This window comes from Nesoenas mayeri (assembly GCF_963082525.1).
Source record: "Nesoenas mayeri genome assembly, chromosome: 2".
Taxonomy (NCBI): domain Eukaryota; kingdom Metazoa; phylum Chordata; class Aves; order Columbiformes; family Columbidae; genus Nesoenas; species Nesoenas mayeri.
In genome coordinates, this window is record NC_137543.1 from 47,385,799 (window position 1) to 47,407,973 (window position 22,175).

The following is a 22,175-nucleotide window of genomic DNA, read 5'->3' on the forward strand; positions in this document are numbered from 1 at the left end:
ACTTCAGTGTTTTAATGGAAATGAAAGAGGCAAAGGACCAGGTGAGGCCATACAGTAGTTGAAGATAAGAATAAAGATATTATGATAATATCACTGCAGAATTATGTCATATGATTCGGTTTTGATTGCTTTAGAATCACCACATCATAGGTTTCCCATCACTCCTTTGCACCATTTTTGTGTAGTGCAAAGGAAGTTAATCTCAGTTATCCTGCAGGGAACTTCCCTGACACAAAACCAATCCTTGTCAATAGGAAGACAAGGTAGCCAGTTCTTTCTTAGCAGCCCTGTCAGAAAGAGAGCTATAGATCTGCTACAAAGATAATAATTGTACACAGTCCTACTAGTATGTGACAGAAAAGAGACAATATTGGCTGAAATAAAGAAAGAACATAAAGGGTTCAACTTGCAGCTTATCAAGGAATTTATTTGCATCTATTCAGCTTTATGGTGATTTTCAACATGTAGTCTTATGGGTTTATAAATGACTGGGAGTTTTGCAAGACCTTGCTAAAAAGTTAGCCTGTTTATGAAAGCATAAGCACACCAGACAAGGGTTTGTTCCTCCACTGTGACTTTTTTGCAGTCCACAGACTGAAGGGGAGTCAAATGTCCTAAACAACAAAGTGACTTTGCAACACATTCACAAAATGCAGAAGAGGTGTAAGTAGTTTCTAAATGGTGATGAGTATGATATGGAAGTAGGTAACACACCACTGCAAAAGCTGAGCACAACTGTAGAGGTGATATATTTTGACAAATTTTCCTTCATTACAACAGTAGTCTTTGTGTAAGTACTTTGTAATGTAAAAGCTGCATCTCTTTTAGTGTTAGTCTAACCCCCTGATGATGGCTTTCATAAGTTGGATGGAGCAAAATGTTAGATGCACTTCTTTTGTGAGTTGAGCATTTTGCTGTTAACAAGATTTTTCTTTCATTTAATTAAACATTTCTGTTCTTACAGACTTGTTTTTTGCCTCCTACCTTGTGGGAAGGATGACTAAGATAAGGCTGAAGAGAACACCTTTCTTCCTCTTTGAGCAGTAGCTGTGGTATTAGATATTATAACACTCAAGCAGGATGTGATATTGATCTTTTACTGTTATTTGGGGCAAACATAATTATAGCTCTCTTTTGTTTGCATTGCTCAGTAACAATACAGGATCTGACAGCTGTATGAGCATCTCAGAAGAAAAAAAAAAGAAACTTGTGAGAAGATTGTTCAGATCAAGTTTTGTGAAGTATATGCATTTTTTATATCTTGCTTTGTACTGCAGCTAAACTCACTTGGCAAATTCACATTATGGCTTATTTACAAAACTGTAATATTCTACTCACATATACCATATCTGAATATAATTTATAATCTCCTGCTGAAATTTGAAAACAAATGGAGGAACTATGTAGAAAATAAGATGCTCAGAAGACTGGAAACGGAAGTCTTACAGTCTCTTCCTCACTGTGACTATCTAATTTCATGACTCTGAGACAGTCACTTCATCTTCAGCCCTATTTTCTCAGTAGTCCTTTACTTGCTTTCTCTAGTTAGGCTGTGAAGTTCTGGGGTAGAGACTGTGTCCCACTTTCCCTGAGAAGTATCTGGTACCATAGTGGTTGGAGTGTCTTAAGTGACATCAATATGCATAAAACTGATAGATAATTCTGCCAATACATTTGCTAATACAAATAACTCTGAATTCGGAAAATTAATAACAATTCATGAGGGGACTCTGACTTTAAATGGTGCACTTCAGAAAGCTGAGGATTAAACTACAACATCAGTTCTGCAAAAGTGAGTCAGTGAACTTGAACCATGGGTGCTTCTGTATACCACATGTTGTGTAATACTTGTAATAGATATGATTTGCTTCGAGTGAATTGTGCCAGTTTTAATGTTCTTTAAAGCTGATGTACAGTGGAGAGGGGGCACTTGTTCTACAAAAGAGAGAACTGATGTTGCAAGCTTCAATGTTACAGGCTGCTGCTATGAAACATAGCTTGTCATGGTTTTGAAGCGTCTCTGTTAGAATGGAAAAGCTCTTGCTCTCAGGACAGGAGTCAAATACAGGCTTAAATCAATGATGTCAATACACATGTAATTCACTGATGTCAAAATAACTGCTAGTGTTTTTAAAAAGTTAAGCATGGTTGTATTATGTTTCTTCAGTTGACATTGAATGAGTGCAATATATGTGAATGAAATATTTACCTTTAAAAGTTTTTCTATTTCAGTGTCACAGACACTGAAGGTCAGAAAACCTGCCTGGACATACATGCATGACTTTACTCTCTGTCGTCCTACAGCTAGTGCATTTTGATGTGATCATGTCATTTAAACTCTCTTACTGCTCAACCATTTACAAAATGATTGAGACTTAACTACATCACCTGACAGAATATTTAAATAATTAATTAGAAAAAACATGCAGATCACTGAATGAAGTTACTGTTAAAATAACTCGAAAACAGCTATCTTATTGTTACTGCAGATGCATAAATAACGATCTGTCTTGGAAGTTGCCTATTATTGAAGATTTGCATGAATTTCAGCTTCACAGACAAAGAAAAATACTGACTTGGAGATTAGCAACTAGGTTTCCATAGTTATTTTCTCAAGCATTTTACTAAATGTCTTATTTTTTTTATATTTTAATAATTTACTTTATAGCCTGCCCTATTTACATAGAAGCTGAAGACAAAAATTAGATTTAATTCCATTATCTTATTTGTTACATGCATTTTATGAATATAATCCTGTAGCACTTGTTTCCTGATTCACAATTCATGGGGTACTGAACCTTCAGTTAATTGTTCAAGGTTTGGGAAGTGACAGATGCATTGATATCAGCACAATAAAAATATAAAGATTGCTGCACAAAGTAGTAAGAATTGAAGAGACTGGAGCCATAATGATCTTGCCTGAATCCAGTTAAGAAACATCTGAAATGTGAGCAACTTTACAAATGGTGACAAAATGGAATAAATCTAAAATATTGCAATTAATATTGATAATATAACTTTCAAGATTTTTGACAAGACAAGGTATCTTGGGGTAACTAGCAATAAGTCTTTACTATTTGACAAGCACTCCACTGACTTGATGTTTTCACTGGGCTTGAAATGGGTCTATAGAAACATAATAAATGAAGCTTAGATTTTACAGAAAGAAAATATACTGTTTATGGAACCTACTTATTTTCCCTATGGTTGCACATATAGAGCTTCAAATAGCTTACTGACTAACCTTGAGAGAAGACCATAAAAAACCTTTCATCTCATGCTGAATTATGATCATACTGGTTCACTTCTGCACCATATCAAACAAATGAAATTAGGTGAGCCATCATAGGAGATGTCAAAGTTCAAATCAACAGAAAGTTTTTTTTTCTTCCTGAGAAAAACATTAAGGTTTAATGACTTGCTTGTGTTTAAAGTTGTATTTAAGAGACCAAAAAAAGAAATCACAGTGTGATATGAGAAGACCTGATTCCTGTGTTGAAGTACTTTGAATAAAAGCAGTAGGGAAATAGAGTAACGGGTTGTGCACTTATAGAAGTATTGCAATAGCATGAAGATATATCTGTCAATGCTACAAGATAAGGTAAAATAAGGAAGACATAAATGAAATAGAAGAAGGAGGGATTTGTTTGCTTTGATTATTTTAGTGTGCTATTTCTTTTATTTCTTGAGTCATAACTTGGATAAGTTTTCTTGCCTTTTTAATTTGTCTTTGATTTTAGCTTGCTTTCTGTTTTCTTTATCAATGCATCAGAACACTTTGTAAAGTCACAGAGTCTGCAAAGCACTTGAAAAACTCATCAAGTTCATCTTTGGATGAAGTCAGGATGAACTGCACCTATATAATTCCTAAACATGCTTCCACTGTGATTTCATAGGCTTTAAGATAACACTTAGCATTTTCCCTTAAGTTTAATCTGAATCTGAAACTTGTTGCAATTCATGAACTGTTTCTTTGAGTATTTTGAGATGAAGTTCAGCTCATCAGTTCCAGCCAATTAGAAAATACAACTCTAATGAAGTACTTTTAACCTGCTTCTGCAGCAGGCAGCAACCACAGTCCCATGCCTTTCATACTTCACATGACATTCACATGTCATCTTATTATCAAGAGTGTTGAAGTCTTTTTGATAACATTTACCTCAGGAATACCCTTGTCCCTTGACCCTTTGGTAAGAGGACTGACAAAAGCACTACCTGAGTTCTACTTGTATTCATAGATCTGCATTTCTTATTACATTGTTAGTGTCTATATGGAAGAGCCATGCTGGGCAGTGACCATGGTGGTAGATAAATTACCACAAACTTACAGAAACTTCTCGGATTCATGCTTCAGTAGGGCAACTTTTTTTTTTTTTTTTTCAAAATGACTGATCCATTCATGAGGAGTATGGATAATTCTCTTTCCTTTTAATTTTCTTGCCTCCTTTCTGATGTCTTGCTTTTCCTTATAGCCTTATCTGCTGCCTGTAGAGAATAGCACTACCTCATCTCAGAGGATGACTATCTGGAGGTGGAAGATACCTGGCTTTCATTACTTACTGTCTTATTTAATGTTTTTTAACACATTGTCTTGAATCTTATACTTTGATTGAGGAAGTTGGCTTTAAAATAATAATTAATTTTCAAATAAAGCAGAAATAAACTATGAATATGATATGAGTCATATCATGCAATAAGCAAACACCTGTGTCAGGATATTTAAGACCTCCTGAATTTTTCTCATATTCTACAGAAAACAGCCCATTCTCCTTATACTCAGGTATCTACTTTATCTATTTAAGAGACAAAAATGAAAGAGGTAGTCTTGAAATTCTCTGAACATTTGTGCACAAGGAAATTGTCCTTTAGGAAGTTACATATATCTATAAGACATCCATTTCTTCTTTGTTATGGTCCACCAGATGGTTGCACTATACAGCTACAGTTTGTGCATTATTGCTAACTGAAACATCAACAATTACATATAAGAAGGCTGTAGTTGTCCTCTCTTCAAGAGCTCTAAAGCTTTGGATTGACATATTAGTGCACTATGTGCTAATGTTTTCTTTCATATGAAAAACAACCCAACTAAACAACAACAGAAAAAGCAATGCTGGCAGAACTTCCTAGAAATTTCTGTTTAGCCAAAGCGGGTAGAGGAAGAAGAGATCTTTTAATTTTCTTTATGATTTTGTGTGGAATGTGTAATGCTTGCCTTAAATGTGTAAGAAGACTTTTACTATTGAAAAGTTAGGTATCTTTCTTAAAATTAAGCTTATAAATATTAAAAAAAAAAGTCAGGAATTATAATATACTCTATATCAGCAGCATCCAAACCCAAGGATGTCCTTAAACACTTGAAAAGAACTTGTAAAATTTGTAACTTGAAGCTTCCTATGTTGTTGTAAAAGATCTGGAGCATTTCAGGAGTTGTAATAAATCAGACTGTATCAGATTTGAATGCACACAAAACCAATTGTCTTTTAAGGCAGTTGCTGAAAGTATGGATCAAAAATGCAGGTAGGATCAAGAATCTAATAGCAAGCAACGTTATAAAGGAATGACAGATATTATAAAGTTGAATTTGGTGTGTAACAGAAAAATGAAACTTAAGACTCTTTTGTCTTCACTAAAGGATTGCAGTCTCCACCAATAGATAAGTTCTTGTTTATAGTTCCTGAAAAATGTCAGAAGACTACCAAATAGGAACTTCAAAGAAATGTTGCTTCACAACACATTGGCAGATAGAAATTTAAAGAATTCAGTCACCAAGCAGAAGAAGACTGGAACCATACTTGCCCAGAGAGGTTGTGGAGTCTTCTCTGGAGATATTCAAAACCCACCTGAATGCAATACTGTGCAACCTTATCTGGGTGTGTCAGCTTTAGAAGAGTGGGTTGGAGCAGGTGATCTCCAGAGTTCCCTTCCAACTCCAATGATTCTGCAATTCAGTGATTCTGTGACATTGCTCTTTGTTGTTGTTGTTCTTATTATTATAGGCATATTCAGGTAATATTTTTGTCATTATACACAGGACAGAAGCTTTGATTTTGGATAGAGGACATCTACATTGGAAAGTTTGCGGTTCTTTTGCAACACTACTTGCTGAAGGACATATCTGCTTTGGAGGAAGTCAAGTCAAGAATATTAATTTTCAAAGGTTCCTTTCCATGGGAAGTGATATACCAGATGCAATACAAAAGTTTATCCCTGGGTTGTGCTTTTACATGAGGAAAATCTGGCAATGATATATTCAATATGACCACAAAACTAAATTATTTTATTTAAATTTTCTTCTCCCAGGACACTTGATATGTTTAATTTTTCGTTTGCATCTTGCTTAAAACACAGTGCCACTATAGCTCACCAGTTTAATCTATAAACAACTTCCCATATTGTGCCTCTTATGTATTCTTCACATTACCTTCCCTGGTTATGAAAAGGAAGATTGATTTTCAATTCTTTCTCCCAATTTTTCAGATCACCTAACTTAATAGAGTTGGCCCTGCTTACGTTTAAGTTCTGCTCCTGGAGTCTGAAGCTGAATGATGCACACCATATTCATTTTTCGTATCCCATAGTTGTGCCTCATCTCAAATAACTGAACTCCTACAGGGGTGGATCCTGAAATCCATTACGTTCTGTCCTGTCTCACTTTTAAAAAGCAGTTTACAGTCCCATTCCAGAAGTACCCTCATGCAAAAAAACAAAGAAATTTTCATAATGTCCGTCGATAGCCTTTGCATTTGTTGCCTCCTTTCTGAGTACTTTCCTAGCTTTGTCCATTTTGAGCTATGTCTATTTGCATCCTCCCTTCAGTAAGGGAGGAACCTTCATCTGTGGTACTTCGTGTCAGTCTAGAAATCAACAAAAATATTTTGAGGGAAATGGAAAAGCCCTTTGTGCATCTAAAAGACAATATAAGTTACTTTTGCTGAACTGCAGATCATTATGAAATTTCCATGATTGGAAATACTGATTGATCATACTTGTAGAATAAGCTTTTTCACTATCCTTTCATATGTCCTATATGATTGCATGAACTTACCTGTCAACCATAAATGTCATTTGGAGAAAATAGATTTGTATTAATTTAAAAATCAATTATGGACCTCAGTTTGCCTATCTGGTATTACCCTACCTAAATGCATGGTGAAAAATCAATGAACAAAGATGAAGAAAGGAAACAAAACAGGCACAAAGTGAAGGTGCTGTCATACAGGAGAATGAAGAATTCATTGAGGAAAACTATAGGCTGCTGACTGCCTAGCAATGCAAAGTCTCGCAAACCATGTATTTCTCAACTCACGTTCAGACTCAAAGACTGTCTGTCCCTTAAGGATGATGACTTGAAAAGGGTGATGGTGGGGGATAGACAGAGTGAATCAGAATGTAGGTGAGTCACCATCCCTGGAAGTGTTTAAAATATGCATAGATGAGGTTCTTAGGGACATAATTTAAAAGTGGACTTGGCAGTGCTAGATTAATGGTTGGACTGTATGATTGTAAATGTCTTTTCCAACCAAAACAGTCCTATCATTCTATGGTTCTATAAATACTGAAATGGGACAACAATACCTGATAGCTGGGTTAGAAATGAATAAGCATTTTCCCTCAGTCACCTTTGAAAAGGCAAGTCTGGAAACATGATGGAGCTGGTGGGGAGAAAGACACATGGTCCTTTATTGCTTTTATCCATTACTTTGCACACTATCTACTTTTGGATGAATAAATAATGACCTGTTTTTAAGAAGATACTTTAAATTCGGGTTTATCTTTTTCTGTCATGGGCTTCTGTAGGCAAGAATGAGAGGACAGATAAGTACCAAATTAGCTTACCAGTGCATGACCCTTACAGACTCCATAACCAAATCCCATAATCAGAAGTATGAAACAAAAAAAAATATTAAACCAGCTACATAAATCATCACAGAAAACAATAAATATTTAATGTTAGACAATACCTTGATGGGTCATAAGAAGATTAAAGGTGTGTATATGCGCGTGTCATGGTTAATCTGTTAAAACAGCAAACTTAAATAGCCAGTAATACGTGAGTCAGATAAATAGAACCATTGCAGAGTTACTGTACAATTATTCTTCTTTCCCATCAAAACTCTGCAGTTATCCTGTACAAAATAATAAACTATATTTAATTAAATAATATCTCAGTGTCTAGAGAAAGATCTATGCAATGTCTGTCTCTTCTCTTCCTGATGAAAATGCAAATGAAACCATTAATAGTTTATAAATAATGCTTAGCTAGAAGTGAGCTAATGTACATCCTGTTTTAAGCTAAATAAAAGAATTATTCCATAAAATTCATTGATGTAAAATCCTGAATTTTTTTTTTTTTTTTTTTGGAAAAGTGCCTTTAAATATTCATCTTTTGCTGGGCTTTCTCTTAGGAAAAGAGCATTTCTTTATATCCTACTATGATGACACCTCAAAAAAATGTAAGGATACTGGTGGTGTCTTTTTTTCCCTACAGAATTCTAAAGTTATGCAGTGAAATGAAAATGCTCATATCACAACCTAAGCTTTTATCTCAGAAACAGAATGCAATGTATACAAGATGTTGAATATTGCTGCAATGCAGAACCACATATTTAGATTCTATGCAGGAAAAATAGTTTTGCTACAAGACCATTTGGTAGGAAAAAATTAAATACCTGTCTTTCCTGTAGCCTACAAAGTGAATAAAAAAGCCCGAGTTTGCAGTTTGCTTAGTGTATTAACCTATGGACCTCAATATTGTAAAGTGAAAATATGGATCAGCGCTGACACTTCATTTTCATAGGACAAATAGAGTTTGGATTAAATATTTCTTAGGAATCTGAGGGAAATCAATAGTGTTTACAGAACTAGCAAAGCTTAGTTTGGATGCTGGATCTTAAACCTTTTGTTTATAAGTTCTTGTAAGTAAAGCCTTTAAGGTAAACTTTGTTCCTACAGTTTTGATCTTGTCTCTGTGACTCCAATTGTGAATGTAACAAGACTTAAGGAAAAAAAAAGTGGAAGTAAAACTGGCTTAATGTGTTTTATAGATTTTCTGTCACCAAATTATTATTACTGGTCCCCTGTTGACACTGTTGCACAAAGATGTCTCAAATGCAACTTCCAACCATTTGATTGAGTTTTTTCTACAACAAAGTGAACCCCCCAGGTAATTGTCAGTAACCTCCCTGGAATATTGAGAGGCTCTAACAGACAAGTAAACACAAACAATTAATGAGCTGAACTGAAAATAGATCTCTGCTCTGAGATAATCAAACACAACCCTGCAAACACTTGTATGTGTAGACTGCACAGGAGGATTCACATAAAATAATGATTTAATATTCAAGATAGATGGGTAATGTATAAAGATAAGGTACATTATTAAAATTAAATTTTAGAGAGGAATCGGTGATTGATAGTGTGGCATAAATAACAGAATTAAGCACATCTGCTTTTTATAGTGCTAGGTGATTATTTTTAAAGTTCTTCCTCTGAACCACTCACTTGGAAGGAAAGAAGAGCACTGAAGTGAGAAATGACTTCATTTACATGCTTGCAGAACTTCTCTCTATGGTGGTAGTGCTGTACACTGTAATCAATGGCAAAAATATCAGAGATTAAACAATGACATTACGGGTCATGTCTGTACTGAAAAATTGCAATAGTTTTTGCATCTGTGTGAAATCATGGTAGTTTACTTGATACTGAACAGTGAGCTAGAAAGAGAGCAGATGTGGAGGATTCTTTAAACTAATGAAAACCTTACAAGCTACTGGAGACAGATGTCCTTAAAATTATTTGAGAGACTGCTTTTGAAATAGGGTATTCAATTTGGTTTCCATTTAAAGTACTAACAGTTTAGGACTGGATTATAGTTTACAGCTCAGTATTCTTAATGCTAATAGTTCATATAGGGACTTATGGAAGTGTACTTTTATTCCAGAGGAAAATGGTCACTTTGTTGTCTGTGGTTGTTGTCACATAGATGATATTTTGCTTCTGAACTTTAGGTTGTGCTACTGCATTAGTTTGTTTCTTGCAATACCCTGATGATTTTCCCTACATAACTTGGAATAGAATCAACTGCTCTGTGAACACCTCTGTTTCTTTTCATCGATGTTGAAAAGAGCCTAAAAAAACATGGCATACTAGGTATCTACTTTTTAGGCAATCAGAGTAAGGTAAGGAGAATTTCTCCATGCAAGCATGGAATTTATTCCTTCACCAATTAACTTGCCAACCTCCACCAGATCATGTTTCAATTAATTTTCTTCAGGACAGTTTTTTGCACTTCTTCACTTTCTGTAAAACACCTTTTTCTGTGGTTAACTTTGAATCATAAATAAAAACTCCTGCACAGACCTATGTTGGCATTTCTAAACTGGAATCAAACCACAGACCTTTTTTCCTGGCATTTTTTGTGGTCTTTTACTCTGTGCTCTCTATGAGAAAGAAAAAGGAAAGGCTTCACTCATTAAGGTAATGGGATTTCATGACGATGTGAGGATAGACCAGATAGGGAAATGGCTAAGACATGGGTGGCAAGCTAGCTGGCAAGCTAGCTAGCAAGCCAGAAAAAGACAAGGTAGCAATACAGGAGCTGAACGAAGGATGCAGTTCAGCTCCACCAGTGCCTCTGCTAGCAGGAAAGAGAAACTGGGCAGGAGGAGAGAATGGGTAGATGAATGGAGGACAAAATATCCTGCTCTGTTAATGTAAGAAACCCATATAACACTTCCCAAAAAACCCACTGACATCATGTGAGTATCAGCTGACGGAAGACCTGGTAAATGTGATGGTCATCTGTGCTGCCATCTTTCCCCCAACTTCAGAGCAATTAGTTTGCTGAAAAACCCAAGATGAAAACTTTCTTTTTTCATCCCAACTCCAGCTAGATTCATCTGCCTCTGTGATACTGTGAGCTCAGTTTTTCTTTTTGTTGGCTGTGCTCCAAAGACATAGACTATGAGACAGTGAGTCCATGAAGGATAAGTGTCAGATAGAAAATTATTTAGTTCATAGCTGTAACCCACAGAGTGTGCAACACTGACTAAAATGGGACATTGCTCAAGTGAAAGCTCTACTGATTTAGTATTTTCCCCTAGCAGGCTACACCAGCCAATTAAACCTAACTGTTTACCTGCAGAGAAAACTTAGAGGTGCCAAGTACCACTTTTTGGGCTTTTTTCCCCCATCACTACCAACTTAATTTATAATAGCTCATTCTGTGAAATAATTAAAAGGGATTTCACAATCAGAGGGGAAAACAAGGTGTAAGTGATTACTAATTCTTTAATAAGAAAAAAAATCCTGTTTTACTAATAAGTTTTGTGTGAGTAATTAAGGCTCTAGTTCAGAAAAACCAGTAACCTTCTAGATAGTGGATCCTACTTTGTATAACAAAAGTAGGACTGGGAAATAGTGAAGTAATAATGGTTTCCTAGATAGCAACACATGGTGGAGATCTTAGAGGCTACAAAAATCATTGTGCCTATGATGTGATATCTCAGTAGTTCTCAGAATTTCAAGAAAGACACTTTGGTCAAATGTAAAATAAATACATAGAGATATCATCCAGAAGAACATCAAACTTTGTAAAACTCACAGAGTAGTTCTTCTCAGCAATAGACACTGAATAGCAGACATGAAGAAAAGGATCTTTGGGTCATAGTATTCAGAACGTTTCAAATAGAAAAATCCCTTCTTATTTCCCTTCACACATTGGTAGTTTATGTTACAAAATGTTTTCCCTACTTATATGAACTATAAAATCACTCAAGTCACTCAGTTGGCCTTTGTTTTTACCTTACCCGTTCCCCAAAAATTCTCTTTATGCCCAAGAAAGGCATTGCCTAGTAAGCAACTTGCGTCAATAGCAAAGAACTATAATAATTTAAGTGCTTTTCTGGATACCATCATTTAACCATATCTGTTCACTTTATCTTGGCTGTAGTTGCTGTTACATTGAAGCCAACAGTACTGTTTGAATCCAGGTGGAAAAGAGTTCCAGCAATGTACGTGCCAGCTTCTAAGCAGCCGAGCCAAAAGAGGAGCAATTCTGATAAAACAGATGGTGCAAATTATACAAATGTGGAGGCCATGGGGAAAAGAAAGAAAGAAAAAAAGGAGGCAAACACTCAGGTATCCAAATAATAAAAAAGTAGAAAAACAGATTTTGCAACTGAAAATAAATTATCTATGTGTTTGTCTCTCTATACATATCAATATACATACACACACATATATAAATACTTATACATATGTACAGATATCATACATATAAATATAGATATAATCCATATACAAGACATGGATTATATCCATGTGTATATTCTCCCTATGTGCATTTATATATATATGTAGACAATACAATACAGCACCAGGCTAGCTCACCCCAATTTACATAATGAAGTTGATCAGAATTCACAGGTCTGGACACCCAGAAGTTTGAAATTTTAAGCCCATCATGTAACCACAGCTCTAGCTTTATGTATGACAACTTTCTGTTTATGGCAAATAATACCTAAGGCGTACAGAAGTTTTGATCTCTCTGCTTTTGCAGGGAACCCTGCTCTGCAGTGGAGTCATGTGCTGCTGTTGTTCCTGCAGAAAGAAGCCTTAATCCCATCCAACAAGGACAGGAACAGAAGAAACTGTTTGTGCATCAAAGGAAAATGCTTTAGACATGTTTTACTCTCTTGCTGCATAGTCATGGTTTAGAAGCTGTGCATAATTTATACCCATCTATCATCTTCTGTGTCTCGATAATCCAAAACTGTGAACCCAGGAACAGCTTAGAAACACCATTGCAGATCTAAGTCTGCTAGTTGTTACTGATTTAAACAATTCCAATTTGTTTTGTTCTAATCTCAGATCATAAAGCAATAGCACCCAAGATTTTTTTTATGGAATTGGCAGTATAACTTTCCAGTGAAATAAACACTTTTTGCAAATGTGACATTAATCTTGTGTCAGGATATTCTTAGGGCTGAAAACTTTTCATAATTAAGCTTATCATATTGTGTAGAGTGAATTAAGCTTTAAAGTAACTACAGGCAGACCTAAGTCACAATTTTAAAGTCAGAAATTTGCTGAAGGTTGTTGCTGCTTTGATTCAAGGGCTTTTTTCGTATTCTTTAGAGAAAAAGGAAAGAATGGAAAATAAACCATCATATGCTGGGGGAAAAAATGATGGAGTCATGTTTTATTTCAGTTCCCATCTGTTTATAATGTTTTCAGTGCATTGTAGAGTTAATTTTGTTGTTACCTGTAAAACTAGTGTGAACTAAACAAAATTGTTAATAGATCAAATAGGCTTCAATATAGCTTAAATCTTATTTTTCAATTTATTTTATTTTATTGCATTACACTTCTTTTATAAAGGTCAGTAATTTAAATGTTCAAATAAAATTATAGGTGTGTAGTAAAAGTAAACTGAATAACATAAAATAACAAATGGTTGAACACCCATGATAATTGAGATTACCAAGATCAGTCATATGCTAAAATATGTTCTCTTAATCACAAAAATTTACTCCTCCATTACTATTTATGTGTCTTCTTTGAACCAGGTTTCTTTATCACTTCTAATAAAATTACTTTTTAAATTCTGGAATTATTATTTGTGTCTAGGAAAGGTTTATGACCGATAGTTATGTGGGGATTACATTACTGAAAAAAATCTTTTGATAGATCATCAGCATTAAAGGCAAAATTTTGCTTTCCTAAGTGTCTTTTGCAATAAATCATGTCGGTTTGAATGATACTAAAAATGGATGTTTTTAATGTTGAATTTCTAAGAAATACCTCATCAAGAGCTATGCACACATACAAAGGTACGGAATCTGGAGAAAATGCCAACGTGCAGAGAGAAGAGCTTGGAGGTAGAAGCAGGTACTTATGACATGGAGACTGAATATATTTTTCAACAATCTACTTAATAAAAAGCTAGTTTTCTTTTACCACAAAATCTTTCTGTGTTACTATCAATCAAGTATATAATACTTGAAATACTTTTTTTTGAGTTTTCATTAACAATTGAAGAGGTCCCTTTTTACATAAAATGCTACTTATTTACTTTGCAAATCATTATTTCTATGCATTTCAGCAACAGCCTGCTTATTTTTAAGCTATATGCTCAACTTATATAGGGAGAACAAAAATGACCATTCAAAAAAGAAGTGTCTTACTTTATATTACTTTAGGGAGTTTGACTCAATGATCCTTAGGATTCCTTTGCAACTCAAGATGAATCTCTGATCATTCACATTATAGCTTAGCGAAAATAAACAAAACTAATGCAGTCTTAACAACAGTAGCAACACTCAGCCTCATTGCCAAAGATGGCATTCACCAAAGATGATATTAATAAAAGCTCTTCAGGGCTGACTTTATTATACTATCTATGACAGAGTTTGTTGTCTCCATGGTACTAAGGATCTAGCACTATGACACATTTTCTTCCTGTGGTTCTACTCACATGAAACTCCTGAGCTATTCTTTGGAGGACTGGATTAAAAATACACCCATTCCAATTACACCAGTTCATCAAAAATATTACTACACAAAATTGCCTATGAACAGAAAAGTATAGTTTGGGCAGTGTTTCCTATTGTGACAGACATTTAATAAGCATTCCTTGCTGGTTTGTGTGCAGCAAAGTTCCTCCTGCTAAGAGCTATGAGCCAAAATCAATTTGCAGCAAAGTCTGCCAAAGGAACAATTTTAAAACAATGAGTTGCCAACAGGCAGGGTGGAAAAAAAAAAAAAAAAGCATATAAAAAAAAAGGAAAGTGCATTTTTATTTAATAAATATCAACTGAAAGATAGATCCAAGAGGAATGGATGGCTTAGGTGACTGGAGATCATTTCTTAAAAAAAAAGAATATAATATAATGCATTTTTAAAAGTGCTAGCAACTGTGGTACCCACATGTTGATACACAGCAAAGACCCAGAAATCTCAGACCTAAATCATCTCTTCTTATTTTCCTTTAATTCCACAGCCTGAATTTTAATTTTCTGTTCTGTCTTTCATTTCTGATTAGGCTGCAACCTAGGGTCTTTACAGTACCACACTGGTAGTCAAAGTGATGCAATTCTGATCATTACTTATAAAGATGTTTCCTGCTCCTGCTCAAGTCAGCATAGTCCCTGCTGATGCCTACACTGCATTCTGTGATGTAACCTTTATCAATGCAAAAAGTTGTTTGCTGTCCATATAGACAATGAATCTGGGAATGTGTTCTTGGGTGCTGCCATGGTCTGACCACCAGAATGCATGTGATCCTGCCTGTCAAAGCTTGTCTTTGGCATCTTTGCCTGTGTTTGCACACCAGTTTTGGCCCAAAGCCCTGCAGATAGTCAGCAAGGTAACTGCATGAAGACAAGAAGGTAGAGATTATTCATGCCCATGTTCAAAATTGGTCTTTAAAAGGCTGAGACTTCATACGCAAACCATTCCTCTAGGAGCAGTAATGTTCTTAAATGGCGGTTCAAGAGATGAAGTGCTCTAGTCCCTAAACACCAGGGATTCATGATTGTACAGTGAAGATCTTAAACTAAATCTAGAAACTAATGACTGTTGTGAACAAATCTGGAAAAGTGATGTATTTTCCACAACAATTCCCTTAAAAGTGATGAGTCTTTTAGCAAAACCAAAGTTTCTAGCATGCATTGCCCAAGAGCTCTGCAACACACAGAGTGACACAACAAATCGTGTTAATCTGGGAAATACGTGAAAGGAAGTAATGGAGACTTTCAGGTAGGTAGACATGGAAAAAAAAATCCAGTTTAATAACATTATCTCGTTACAGTGATTAGAGGCCAATCTGGCTGCAGTCTGAGAGTTCACATCACTTTAGTGATTGCTCGTCTGGGGCATATAATAGACTGTAAAGCTAGTTTTAGCAGAAGTTTTTCTTCTATTCCCAGCAGTATCACTTATATTAAATTTAAGGCATCTGTTTGGTATCCAGGGAAACTAGTTGCACCTTGTGAAACATTACATATAATGACTATTAACGACCAAATGTGGAGGTCTCTTATTTGCCAAAGAGGGAGTTTTGAACTCCACCAGTCACACAAGACAAGTTATATTCAAGGCCTGCAGAAAAATGAGCAGGAAAGGTTAGTTCCACTGACTGTAATGAGGTGCTTATTCAGTATTAGAACTGTCAGCCAACATTAATATTTATATTCATGTTACTTGCTAAAAATTCAGGATAAAGCTCAGACTAGCATTTCTACATTTTTAATGTTTCTTTTAATGAGGAGAAGATGGAGATAAGACCAAGCTGAAGAGATTGCCTTGCCTGTTTAGTCACTTCAGAAGCAATGGACCATTTTGTGATGATGGCAGGACTACACATTCTTTTAAGTCATCTTCAACAACCTGATCATAGCCCCAGGTATTGCTTCCTGGGTACTGCTGGCTTTATTGAATGAGAAGCCATGAGAAAGTGATCACACAGAGTACTTCATCTTTCTTGTAGGTATTAAATATTTGGAAAGTGTCTTAATTCTAGAAATGAGAATGGGTTAACTTCTTGGTCTTTAGCTTTTACTCACAGGTAGTTACTTTATGCAGCTTATTTAAAAATGGCTAAAATTAGTGCTGGCCTGTGAAAAACACAACTTTATTTCATAATGAAAATATGCTATTTATGCTATCATTAATAATGCTGAGTAACCTATAAATAAAAAGCAATATGAAAATTATGCCATTTTGAGATCATCTAATTTACAGTGACTGAAGTCCAAAGTATCAAAAAGTATAGATAAATACATGGAATTTCAAGTTCCATATGACCATCAATATTTTACATTGCAGAAATAAGCATACTAACAGAAGTACCAACCATAATTTTACAATGCGAGGAAGGAACGGCTTGAAGATGCAGAGCATCTATAAACAAGAGCTAAATCTTAATGGGGGTGTGTTTATGTTAGTATAAAACATGTTCAGTTTTTTCTTGATATAGTTTATTTCTGGAAGAAGAGGTGAATAGAGTGTATTTTTATAAATTACCCATTTTTAAATGCACATAAATAGAAAGAATGTATCCGTATCAGAATACTATCATATTAAAAGTACCCTCCCTTAACCAGAATTGTCAAGAGCTTTACAAGCTGGCTGAAAAATTCTGTGCTTACAGTAGGAAAAAGATACCACTTGTATACTGAGAAGACTCTGCTGTCCTTTCCTATTTTTCTGTGGATAATGAAGATGTCAGAGCTTTCATTTTAATCCAGTACCTTCCCTCCCCCCAAAAAAGAGTAAGCCACTGTAACAGAAAACATTCTTTATGATCAAGTGTGCTCTGTTCCTTTAAACTGGCTTTTATTGGGGGTTAATATTTTAAATTTTCTACTGATGCAGTTAATAAAAAAACAGTGTTTTAGGGTTTTTTTCCCTGTAGAAATAATTAAATGTAAATTTGGACATTAAAATATTATGAGGAATGCTAAAAATTAAAAAATATATTCCCCAAATAATAATTAACAAGCAGTGCACCGAATTATGTATTTTTAAAAATACAGTGCTCAGTAGTGAACAGTTGATGAAATTCTCTTTAGGAATAAAGCCATATATATTTTAGAAAAGCCAAACTGTTTATACAGCACATCCACAAGGAAATATGAAGGTGACATTATTTACTCTACATCCATCCATCAGTAAGATAGAAAACTGTTTCATGTAAGCACAAAGCACAATAAGCATTGTAAATCTGCACATTAGATTTCACACATATATAGTAAACTGTTGATTATTGTTTCAAAATTATTTAATTACAATGTTGAATCATATATGGCTTGTGACTAAGTACATTTCCTTATTGTCTTTGAAACTCAAGCAAGCATATCTGTACTTCCAATGTTAAAATACTATCTGCAATTAATATTTCTAACTCCCAGTATTAATATCTGAGCTTTTAAACCTCTTGAATATTTTTAGGGCATGGATTATAAAGAAAGTGAGCTTAAAGTTAACAGGGAAAAGATTCAGCATGTTAAGTGACTGTTAAGTGCCTTCACTGCAGTTCACTGAATCTTCTGATTAAATGAAGCAATGTTGCCCCAGATGAAATGCGCTATAGAAAAGCAGTGTCAAAACGATGAAGGCATGAGTGACAGTAGCCAGATCTGAATTTAGAAGAAATGAATTCTCATTTCTCCGCAGGCAGAGAAAGTTCAATGAGGCAGCAGCTTTTACTCATGTTTCCAACAGCAAACAAAAGTCCAGTTTTGTTAGCCTTGTTAACCAGAGATAGGCACAAACCTTCAGACAGGGAACCTGCTATTTTATCTTGTGGACTTCTCATGCAATGTTGCTCTGATTCCAGTAAAGATTCCCAGCTCCCCTCTGACACAGCTCTTTTCAGAGACCAAGCAACAAAGCAGCAGTTCCAGTGGCAGCAGCACTGCAGTCTTGATGTAGCACTGAGATGTAGACACTGAGGCTCAACCACTGTGGCAGTTGCAAATCTCCCTGAGATCCAGAGGCTTCAAGAGGGTGGTTGATGGCTCCTTAGCATCTTTTGAGCCCCATTGTGCCTGTCACCACATACACAACTAGGGTGGTGCCAGGGAGCTGATAGTCACATCCTCCCCTACCCCTGGGCAGGGTGACTTCACCAGCTGCGGAGGCAGGAGAGCTGGGACCCTTGGTCAACTGACAGAATCCTCAACAAAGGAGGTGCCCAGAGAAGATGAGAAGCTTCTGGACCATATTGTAATGCCCACAGCCAGGTCTGACCAGTCTATGAAACAGAGTCCCCACCCAAGGCCCTCTTTGAGTGGTCTTCTTGGAGCTGTGAGCTGTGAACTGTCTGTGAACTGCAGCCCTGCCCTTAGACTGGGACACCATATAAGGAGACTTCCTGGGATAGAGAGCACCTCACCTCCTCCTGTGATGAGTGGTTATTTACTGGATATATCCTTGAATGAATCCTTGCCTAACCCAGGCAAGTGTAAGCCCTTGCCTGACCCAGGTGAGCGATTATTTCTTGTGGGTACCCTGGAGTGAGAGGTCTCTGGTTTTGTTTCTTGTGAGTGAATTGTGGATCCCCATTATTCTTATGTTGTCATTTCCCAATAATTTCCTCAACTGATATCCAAACCTGTATTTTATGTTGTTGGCATGCTAAGTAATAGTATAAACCCTGTTTCTAATTGGTTTATTGGCTACACTTTTCTGGCTAGAATAAAGTCTGGTTTGGAACTTATTGTCTGCCTAAAATTGACTTTGGGGTGTCTCTGTGACAACCACCCTTCATAACTTGGTCTAACCCTCGTACAGCAGTCCCATCTTGAGATGAACAGACAGATTTGTGACCCCTTTCACAAACACTAGTGTTGCAGGAAAGAACAGTCAGAGTCTGGAGATTGCTCTGCAGGAGGAGATAAGGGTCACATAAGCATTCTCTAGCCATGAGGACTAATTTGCCAATGAGCTACTGTGTCTACCTTGTCATCTGCTTTTCAGAAAGCTGACATGTCTCAGGTTACCACAGTGGTTTCCCCGATAAAATCACCAGATTAGTTTTTTCTTCTGGACAAAAGTTGTTTTTTTTTTGCTGGAATGCCTGTTCTAGGACCATATCTTTAAAAAATTACACTTTGAAAGTAGCAGTGCTGGGTAATCTTTCTAAATAACAGCAAAAGTAGGTTTGAAGCTTAATATTATGTATAGAACTGCTTCTATTCACATATCTCTGGGATGGTAGGAAGATGATAGAAAAATCCTGTCTCAAATAAAGTACATAGCATTTCACAACTGAAGGCTCAAAACACGATTCAATTCTTTAACATTGATTTTCCCACGGCTTTAGTTTTTTGATACTGTCTTTTTGGTGTCAGTACTTCACAGTAATAAATAGTGAGAGCATCACATTTATATGGGTTGAGTGACATACCCTGTAATTGGATACAGTTGAACATAGACCACAGATAATCAGGTGTATCCTACTGAATATTGACTAGGATACTGATAATGTTTTTATATGGTGATATGTAGATCTGGATTTTTCCAACTTTTTGAGAGTGCATTTTCTTTTGATACATATTCCTCCATGGTACCTACTGGACTGTCATCTGCAGATTTTCATCTGGGCAGGTGCAAAAGAACTGATGATAATTACTTGTTTCAACAAGTGTCTAATCCTACCATCACTGATTACAGCTACTTGGCAGTGTCCTGTCCTGAAATAAGTGAGATGTCTTTGCCTAGTAACACTTCTTCTGACATTTTGCTACACTTTGAAGGAATTTTTGACACTTCTGGGAATTACAGCCAGTGCAAAACAAAGTAGTTAGAGACCATGAGAGATGAAGATATGTTTCAGGTCTGTCAGCCTCTTCAGTTTTTGCAGTTTGGAAATGAGTCAGCTGTACTTGAAAAATAATAATAAAAAAAAGCTGTGTTTGTTGACCTAATCCTAAATATGATTCTGTGTAAACAAAAAAATAATTGCAGAAAAATATCAGAAGAGTAAGGGTAAGTGTACAAGTCTGGTTTGTGAACAGGTTTTTTTATTTTCACCAAAGCACGAAAACAAATGAAATTAAGTGAATTCCATTCAGGCACAACCACTTACTTATTATGTCAGATTTATATCCCAAAGCTCAAAAAAGTGAATCCAGAATCCATTTGTGCTTTCATAATTTTGCATAGTTATCTATAAGCACATATATTGGGGAATTCACTGCATATCCTTTTTAGAATACCTCAGGTGGTCATTTCACATTGGCTTTGACATGGTGTTTAACTCTGAAAGTCACTACTTGGTCTTCTGGGTGTGTCAGTATGACTGTGTGACATACAAAAAGGCTTTCGCTGTTGTAGATTTTCTGCATTAGCATTAGAAGTGTACATTAGTATTAGAGACTATTAAAATTTTTCACATGTGAATGATACAAAAATGCAGCGTTTAAAAATTCTATCATTATAACTTCTTTATTAGATAAATATAAACTGTGAATCCATAGCTATTTGTGCTGATGTATCTAGAGATAATACAACATATCTAGAAATAATGACAGCACATGAAATAGTGAGGGAATCAGCTCCACAGTTGGTCTCATAGACATGTAGAGTAAATATCACAGTATCATAGTATGTTTGGGATTGGAAGGGACCTCAAAAGATCATCTAGTCCAATCCCCCTGCTGGAGCAGGAACGCCTAGGTGAGGTCGCACAGGAACATGTCCAGGTGGGTTTTGAATGTCTCCAGAGAAGGAGACTCCACAACCTCCCTGGGCAGCCTGTTCCAGTGCCCTGTCACCCTTACTGAGAGGAAGTTTTTTCTCAAATTTAAGTGGAACCTCTTGTATTCCAGCTTGATCCCATTACCCCTTGTCCTATCATTGTTTGCCACCGAGAAGAGCCTGGCTCCCTCCTCGTGGCACTCACCCTTTATATATTTATAAACATTAATAAGGTCACCCCTCAGTCTCCTCTTCTCCAAACTAAAGAGACTCAGCTCCCTCAGCCTTTCTTCATAAGGGAGGTGCTCCACTCCCTTAATCATCTTGGTTGCCCTACGCTGGACCCTCTCCAGCAGTTCCCTGTCCTTCTTCAACTGAGGGGCCTAGAACTGGACACAATATTGCAAATGTGGTCTCACCAGGGTGGAGTAGAGGGGAAGGAGAACCTCTCTCGATCTGCTAACCACCCCCCTTGTAATACACCCCAGGATGCCATTGGCCTTCCTGGCCACAAGGGCACAGTGCTGGCTCATGGTCATCCTGTTGTCCACCAGGACCCCCAGGTCCATTTCCCTTACGCTGCTCTCTAACATGTAATTTTCCAACCTATACTGGAACCTGGGGTTGTTCCTGCCCAGATGCAGGAAAAATATAAAAATATAGGAAAAGTCTCTTTCAGAGTGGTCCAGGATGAGTAAGGAACTTTAGGTAAGTCCTTTACTACCCTTTTTGTCTATACACTTTTAACTATGTTACTGCACTGCCAAAACCACTGTACCATGATTTCTTCCCTGTCTTACATTCATTAGCTAGGCTTTACTTGATTTCCTTTTACCACAAATTACTGTTCACATTTCCTGCTTCTGATCTTTTTTCTCCCCTCTTTCCCCCATTCACTTGCTCTTTTTTTGCCTCTTTCTGATCTGCTGCCTTTTGAGCTTCTCACATTGCTATTTTTTCCATGTCTT